The 7180-nt window shown below is 36.7% G+C and overlaps 1 protein-coding gene across 3 annotated transcripts in view; it reads right to left on the reverse strand.

The window, feature by feature from the left end:
• Positions 1–6945, reverse strand: part of LOC116288788 (galanin receptor type 1) — an 18684-nt gene extending 11739 nt beyond the window's left edge. The window contains exon 1 of one of the 3 annotated variants that reach the window (XM_031695621.2): positions 6683–6945. The gene's annotated coding sequence lies outside the window, so the exon portion shown is untranslated. Of the gene's footprint in view, positions 1–1794; positions 1868–6682 lie in introns of those variants that run through there. The other 2 variants (XM_089032418.1, XM_089032417.1) reach the window with 2 other exon arrangements.
• Positions 6946–7180: the final 235 nt, after the last annotated feature.

The raw sequence follows: 7180 nt of genomic DNA on the forward strand, positions 1-7180 counted from the left end.
AGCTGTAAGAAAAATTATAAAAAAGGATTTTTAAAAATAATTCTAACATCAACATTTATTTTTCTTAAGGCTGAATTTCTCTAGCACTTCTTTGATATTTCTTTTTTTATCTCTCTCTCTCTCGATTAATACTCCCCTTCTGTCGGTATTCATTCAGCTGCTTTAATATCCCTTATTCAGGCTCTGTTGATTAATGTCAATTATACCCTTAACTTAAGTATTTTTTGAATATGCTGTAGATTCAAGTTGACGACCACTTATACCATATGATGTTTGCCAACACACGCGTATGAAATTTACTAAAAATAGACAAATGAATCATGTTCAAAGGCTTCGCAAACCAAGTGTTGTTGATGAAATCGTGACTTGGAAAAGAGTTTAAATTCGCGTGATTCGGACCACTTTTTGTTAATCTTTTGTTGCGTGATGCTCTATACTTTCAAGACTGATTCAAAAGAAAGAAAGAAAGAAAGAAAGAAAGAAAGAAAGAAAGAAAGAAAGAAAGAAAGAAAGAAAGAAAGAAAGAATTAATGAACCAATAGTAATGAAAAATGATTAAAAGAAAAGGAATATTTAAAAAACGCGAAGGAACATAAACAAGAGACCTACTGCCTGAGTTGTCGAACGTTTATTCTGTTGTCAGTTGTCCTGCCCCACGGTTAGGCCTCAATCAAGTATGCATGATTTTTCATTTTGTGTGTGTTTTACTTTATTGTATAAATCATCTATCATTTATGATAAGATTAAAATCAGAACTGAATCGAATAAACCCGTGGATAAGCTATTCAGTCTCTCTACTTCCATTCATTTCTCTTTCTTTTGCTCGTTCTTTCTTTTTCTTTCGTTTTCATTATTTTAGCTGGTTTTGGGTTTATTTTTGGCTGTTTCAATTGCATGAAATTTTGGGTAAACATGGGAAATGATTTATTTTCGTGCAAGTCGATTTACATGTAAATGACTCGTGATCGATTATTCATAACATTTTAAAGCTCTTTGCCACACGACTGCCAAATGCATATGAACTAGTTCTTCTCTTAAAACCAAATCCGTTTCTTAGCACTTTGCTGGGTTTATAAAACGTTAATGGAAGGGACGCCATTTCGACTCGATCGACTGCATGTCATCTTGGAAGAATTCACTAGTTAACAACAGTCGTCACCGATGAATAAGAATGCACCTTAAGAGATCTGTACTCGTGATTGTGCCGCATACAATATCTCAAGCAATTAAACCCTTGCTTAAGCCACGAATCTGAACCTCATTTTATCTTTAATTTATAGAGATATTTCATGCACTATGAAGTCTAAAATTATTGCCTCTAATACTGAACGCTAGCAAAAGAACTATAACTTGATTAAGAAATGAGCTAAACGTAAAAAATAAATGAAATAATTTCCCCCGAGGCAAAACGGCTTCTCTTCAATCAAAAATGTCGACTCCAATTTTAAGTGATCTCGGAGGCCGAGTTTTTTCCCGCCATTTCTTTAGGGTGGATCGCGTGCGGGCGTTTTGAAAATACGAGTTATATTAACATAAACGAGGGAAGCCTCCATAAACACCCCCTCTTTTAAATGATCGACCATATTGGATTTAGAAGATCTGTCATAAACTGACAGTCTTGCATAATTAGATAAATCATGCCTTTTATAACCGACCGCAAAATCTCCTTAAGCCGGCCATTTTGCACTTACGGTGTAAGTAGATAAGTTATATTAGGGATAGCTCGTTACAAAGCAGACTGCTAACCCACATAAATACAAAGTCTTACATAACTAGATTAACTTCGCTTCTTACCATTTGGGTTTTTCTCCGGGTTCTCCGTCACTTACTCCCTCTGTTAAAAGTAACACGTTTAATACCAACTCAATTAGTAGGTTAGCCCTGAGCTCACTTAGACCAGCCCAGATGCCCTGAATTTCATCAGCCCAGATGCCCTGAATTTCATCAGCCCAGAGGCTGTTTCAAAATTCGAACTGCGAGTCACACCGGTGACTTTGATCAACCCTGAGATTGATTCAAGGTTCGATAAGATTCCACTTTTTTATAGCAGTACTTGATATTCGATGGCATACTTCACCTCACTGACTACGAACTTTATCAATATGATCTCTCAATGCATCAGATTGGATGACTGTTCAGCGTAAAAGTGCCAGACTTGACTACTCTCAAACCCATACCCATTTTCAGATAACTTTCTTGTGAATCAGTTAATAGAGGCCCTTTCTCAGTTCCAAACCTTAAAAATCTCGACGGACCTACACGAAGCGACGATAGAAAATTTTGAATAAATGGGGGAACAAAGAAAGGAAGGAAGGGAAGGAAGGAAGGAAGGGAGGGAAGGAAGGAAGGAAGGAAGGAAGGAAGGAAGGAAGGAAGGAAGGAAGGAAGGAAGGAAGGAAAGAAAGAAAAAGAAAGAAAGAAAGAGCAAACCCGATTCAATAATTTTTTGTCGAAAAACACGAAAGACATCCTTCAAAACAGCTTTTATCTTAGAAGCTATCGAAAAAGAATACTTAATACTTCATCTTGACTAATTACTCAGCACCTTATTTGAGAGCCGACAAAGGCTATGAAGGATCTAGTCAGACTTTGAAAGTCTGAGCAATGGTGTACTATTGTCTAAACTCAACTCAATACTATTCCCTTAAGTGTTCTTCAAAACTTAAGAGGAAAACCTTAATTTTTACGATAAAATGTATTTACTTACGATTTCAACTGCGTAGCAATAAAATACGGATGTCTTGTGATGAACGCCCGAGATTCTGCCTCCGCTAAAAGCCAAAAAGGCAGATGATTGCATGTTAAGTAACTGTGACGTCACATCCCAAAAATAACAGAAAAAGCAAGCCCATTTACTCAATCATTCTTACTCTAAAATGCATTTTCCTAAGTGGTTTGATTCAAGTAATTATAGATGGAGTTGCAGCACTAAAGACCCGCCAACAAGTTTTTCTTGCAAAGCATCTTTGACAAATTCATTCACTGATCGTGAAGACTGTCCGCTAGTTTTTTTGTTTTTGTTTTGTTTTGTTTTTTTGTTTTCTTGGGTTTTCTTCGGTGGATCGTGTAGATGATAAATGAGTTTTACTTGACGAGTTTTGGTCAGCGGAGCAACAACGAAAATGTCGAGTTGACAGAAATGAGCGTGCGAAAAGACTGGGAACTAAATTCATTAATATTCCACTCAGGTTGTCGAAACGGAACGTCAGTCACCAAGGAAGGAAGGGAGGGAAGGAAGGAAGGAAGGGAGGGAAGGAAGGAAGGAAGGAAGGAAGGAAGGAAGGAAGGAAGGAAGGAAGGAAGGAAGGAAGGAAAGAAAGAAAGAAAAAGAAAGAAAGAAAGAGCAAACCCGATTCAATAATTTTTTGTCGAAAAACACGAAAGACATCCTTCAAAACAGCTTTTATCTTAGAAGCTATCGAAAAAGAATACTTAATACTTCATTCTTGTTTTGTTTTTTTGTTTTCTTGGGTTTTCTTCGGTGGATCGTGTAGATGATAAATGAGTTTTACTTGACGAGTTTTGGTCAGCGGAGCAACAACTCGAAACGGAACGTCAGTCACCACCTGGACGATCACCCTTCACAACCAACTTCATTTATATTTCTAAATGCCATGTTTACAGGAACAAATTTCGGCAAAATACGATGATCGAATTAACCTTTAATCTAAATATGCATAGCTTAATATGTTTCTCAGTCTTATATGAGCGCATTTGAGAGGTTTTGTAGATTGATCACCAGGGAATTAATATAAACGGCTGATTAGATCTTAAATTGAAGACTTTACGAGTAAATATATAGTGATGTTTAATCAAGTCTGCCCAATTTATTACCAATTCCCTATTTTCCCATCCCATAATACTTTGCTGCTTTGGGAGGTAACGAGAGAGAAAAAACCTTCTTATTTCGCTAAAGGCTGATCAGACAATGTTGAAAATACCTCGTTTGATATCATATGAAATGAAGAAGTAAAAAACAGAAAAAGATAGAAGCTTGAAGAAGTTTAAAGTAAATTTTGAACAGTTTTTTGTCAATACACTTTCTTTGACACCAAACCTCTTGATGCTCTGTACGCGCAAAATTAACTTGGAATAAACTGATAATCAGTATTGTACAGATAATAGCAGGTATAGTATAAATTCAGTAAAATCATTGAAGAACTCTGCAATTTGAGACAGTTTTTTGATTGTTGACACCCCATGAAGCAAAGCATTATGGGGTATGGGAAGGAAGGGAATGATGTTGTATCATCATCGCTTCTGCCAGAACGTATACGAATTTAGTTTGGAGAGGATGACACTTGACTGCCGCAAATTTAAAAGTCGAAGGGAATGACTATTAAGATAACTATTGATATCTTTCTTTATCTAAGTCAGGGTACGGTTAACTCACAGATCGAATCCTGAAACAACCTCTGGGCTAATCTAAGTCAGGGCATGGCTAACTCACAGATTGAACCCTGAAGCAACCTCTGGGCTGATCAAAGTCAGGGCATGGCTAACTCACAGATCGAACCCTGAAACAACCTCTGGACTGATCTAAGTCAGGGCATGGCTAACTTACAGATCGAACCCTGAAACAACCTCTGGACTGATCTAAGTCAGGGCATGGCTAACTCACAGATTGAACCCTGAAACAACCTCTGGGCTGATCTAAGTCAGGGCATGGCTAACTTACAGATCGAACCCTGAAACAACCTCTGGCTGATCTAAGCCAGGGTACGGCTATCTCAGACGCCAGATCCAATACTCCATTTTACAGTTCCATTCAGTGACCACGAATAATAGTTCCTAGCCGAGGCTGGAGATACCGCGCATGATAAACTGTAGTTTTGCTATGCGCGGAAACTCCAGCCTCGGCTAGGAACTATTATTTGTGGACATTGAATGGAACTGTAAAAAGGAGTATTGGAATTTAGCGCGTTAGATAGTTAGGCGAGGGAAGGGGAGTGAGGAAAACTGGTGAAAAGCCCTCGAACCAAGAGAGAAAACAACAAAATTCTACTTGGGATGCCGAGTCCAGGCATCGAACGAAGAGGCGATAGGCGAAGCTACGCAATGGTAAATCTCACAGAAGCTCGAAAGAACTCGACCAATACTTTTGTTAATCCAGACGTTCACCTTCGGAACGATTTATAATATAACTACGACGAAGAGAACTATACCTCAATGTCTTCAGGGTGTAGACTGGAACTGAAAAAGGTCTAAATAGACCTTTCACATTTTCACTAATGCAATCGGATTCAGTTTTGACAATTAAGATGAAAAGCTAGGGTTCATTATGTTTACTCGCCGTTTTTTATCGATAAACGCCGGACAAGCTTATTCTATCTGTCATAGCAACTTAACTAGATTCAGCGATGAAATGATGTACAATTCATAAGGCTTCAAAGTCTCCGACTTATCCTTGTCAAATTATCAATGTCGTTAATTTGACTCGACGGGTTGTTATGACAATAAGGACAAGATGTGTCTCGTGATCATTAGGCCAAGCTACTAAAGATCTTCAAAAAGCTTTTTAAATCAACAAAGAAAAGTAAGAAAAGAGGCAGGGCATGAAAGAAAGGAAAGATCAGGAAGAATGGAAGGAATGAAGAAAACAAAAACAAAAACAAAACAAAAAAAAAAAAATTAAAAAAAAAATTTTTTTTTAAATAAAAATAAAAATAAATAAATAAATAAATAAAAACAGAAAGAAAGAAAACGTATCTCAGTAAAAACATTGATGTGCTCTGCCCCACATCGAAAAGAAACACTACAATAGATTAAATATCCGGCAGGGGTGTAATTGGCTAAGCTAACCACAAATCCCCTTTCAAAGCACTGTTTACACTGGCGATTTTTGCGGCGATTTTTGCTGCAATTTTTTGTGGCAATTTTCGGAAATATGAAATCTTTTGTCTCATCCTTCAAAGAGACATTCGTCTAGGAAAATCTTGGTATCCTGAAAAAAACTTTACAAGTAAATTCTTTGCCATTATTTATTATGGACAAAATCGCAAAAAAATCGCAGCAAAAATCGCCGCACAAATCGCTAGTGTAAACGGTGCTTAACAAACGAAGACGTACCAATGATACAAGCATAAACCACATATATTAAATATATATATCAATATATTATAAACAACGGCTCCAATGAAATACATACGGATTCAAAACTATTCTTCGCATAAATACACATATATTTTTCATAAGTGTTGGTACACCCGGCGGATATTTGCTTCAACTTTGATATTAATATTTTTCAAATAGACAGAGCTTGATGCTAGACTGCTAAAAAATATTAATTGAACAATTCCATATTTTTTATTCAATGCGATCGAAAACCAAATCTTTGCATGTGGCTTTCCGTTTACACTAAATACATATATAAATATAAATATATATTCATACATACAAATAAACTATCTTTGACTTCGTCTATGCCGCTTTTATCGATTTAAAGATAAATTAAAAAAACCCAACTAGGATAACAACTGGATTCATCACGAAGTATTTCCAAAATTATTTGTTTTTCTGTTAAGTACTTTGTCTGCAGCTTGGTAGTTTTATTCAGTAATACCCTGGCATGCCAGAAACAAGCGAAGCGGAGTTGAATGAAGCACAGTTCGACTTGAAAACGCGCGCATCTGACTAGAATCCATTATGAGATAAAATGAAGATATTCATTCACACAACAAACCTTCCTTAGACTTCCACAAAGTTATTGGAAGGTCCAGGCTTTGTGTCCGCGTCAACTGAAGCGGGCCAAGGCAGTGGAATTGAAGTATGAAGATATATAGTCTCTCGATACTAAAACCAAGAACCAAGCCCAGCGGGGACTTTTAATTATGTGATGTGCCTTGGTTGATTCAATTACTGTATAGTAGAAGACTTAAATGCAGGCACCAATGTGCGAACATATGGTAGCACTCGATGTACACCGCGAAATGCAAATGCAATTATGGTCTTGTATTATGGTATTATGGAATAGGATATGATATATGATCAGTTGTACCAGTAATAACTGATATATATATGTGTGTATATATACATATATTTATACATATATGTGATTGTGATGTTATTTTTCCGCCACTATACCAGATTAAAAATTAAAGCGACACGATTAATGATGAAACGGACCTTTGTGGACAAGTTGAGAGAAAGTTCTTTATCATTGTCAGCATCATCATCACCA

This window comes from Actinia tenebrosa, unplaced genomic scaffold (assembly GCF_029948245.1).
Source record: "Actinia tenebrosa isolate PJP-AT-01 unplaced genomic scaffold, QUT_ActTen_1.0 PGA_scaffold1__47_contigs__length_23844297, whole genome shotgun sequence".
NCBI lineage: Eukaryota > Metazoa > Cnidaria > Anthozoa > Actiniaria > Actiniidae > Actinia > Actinia tenebrosa.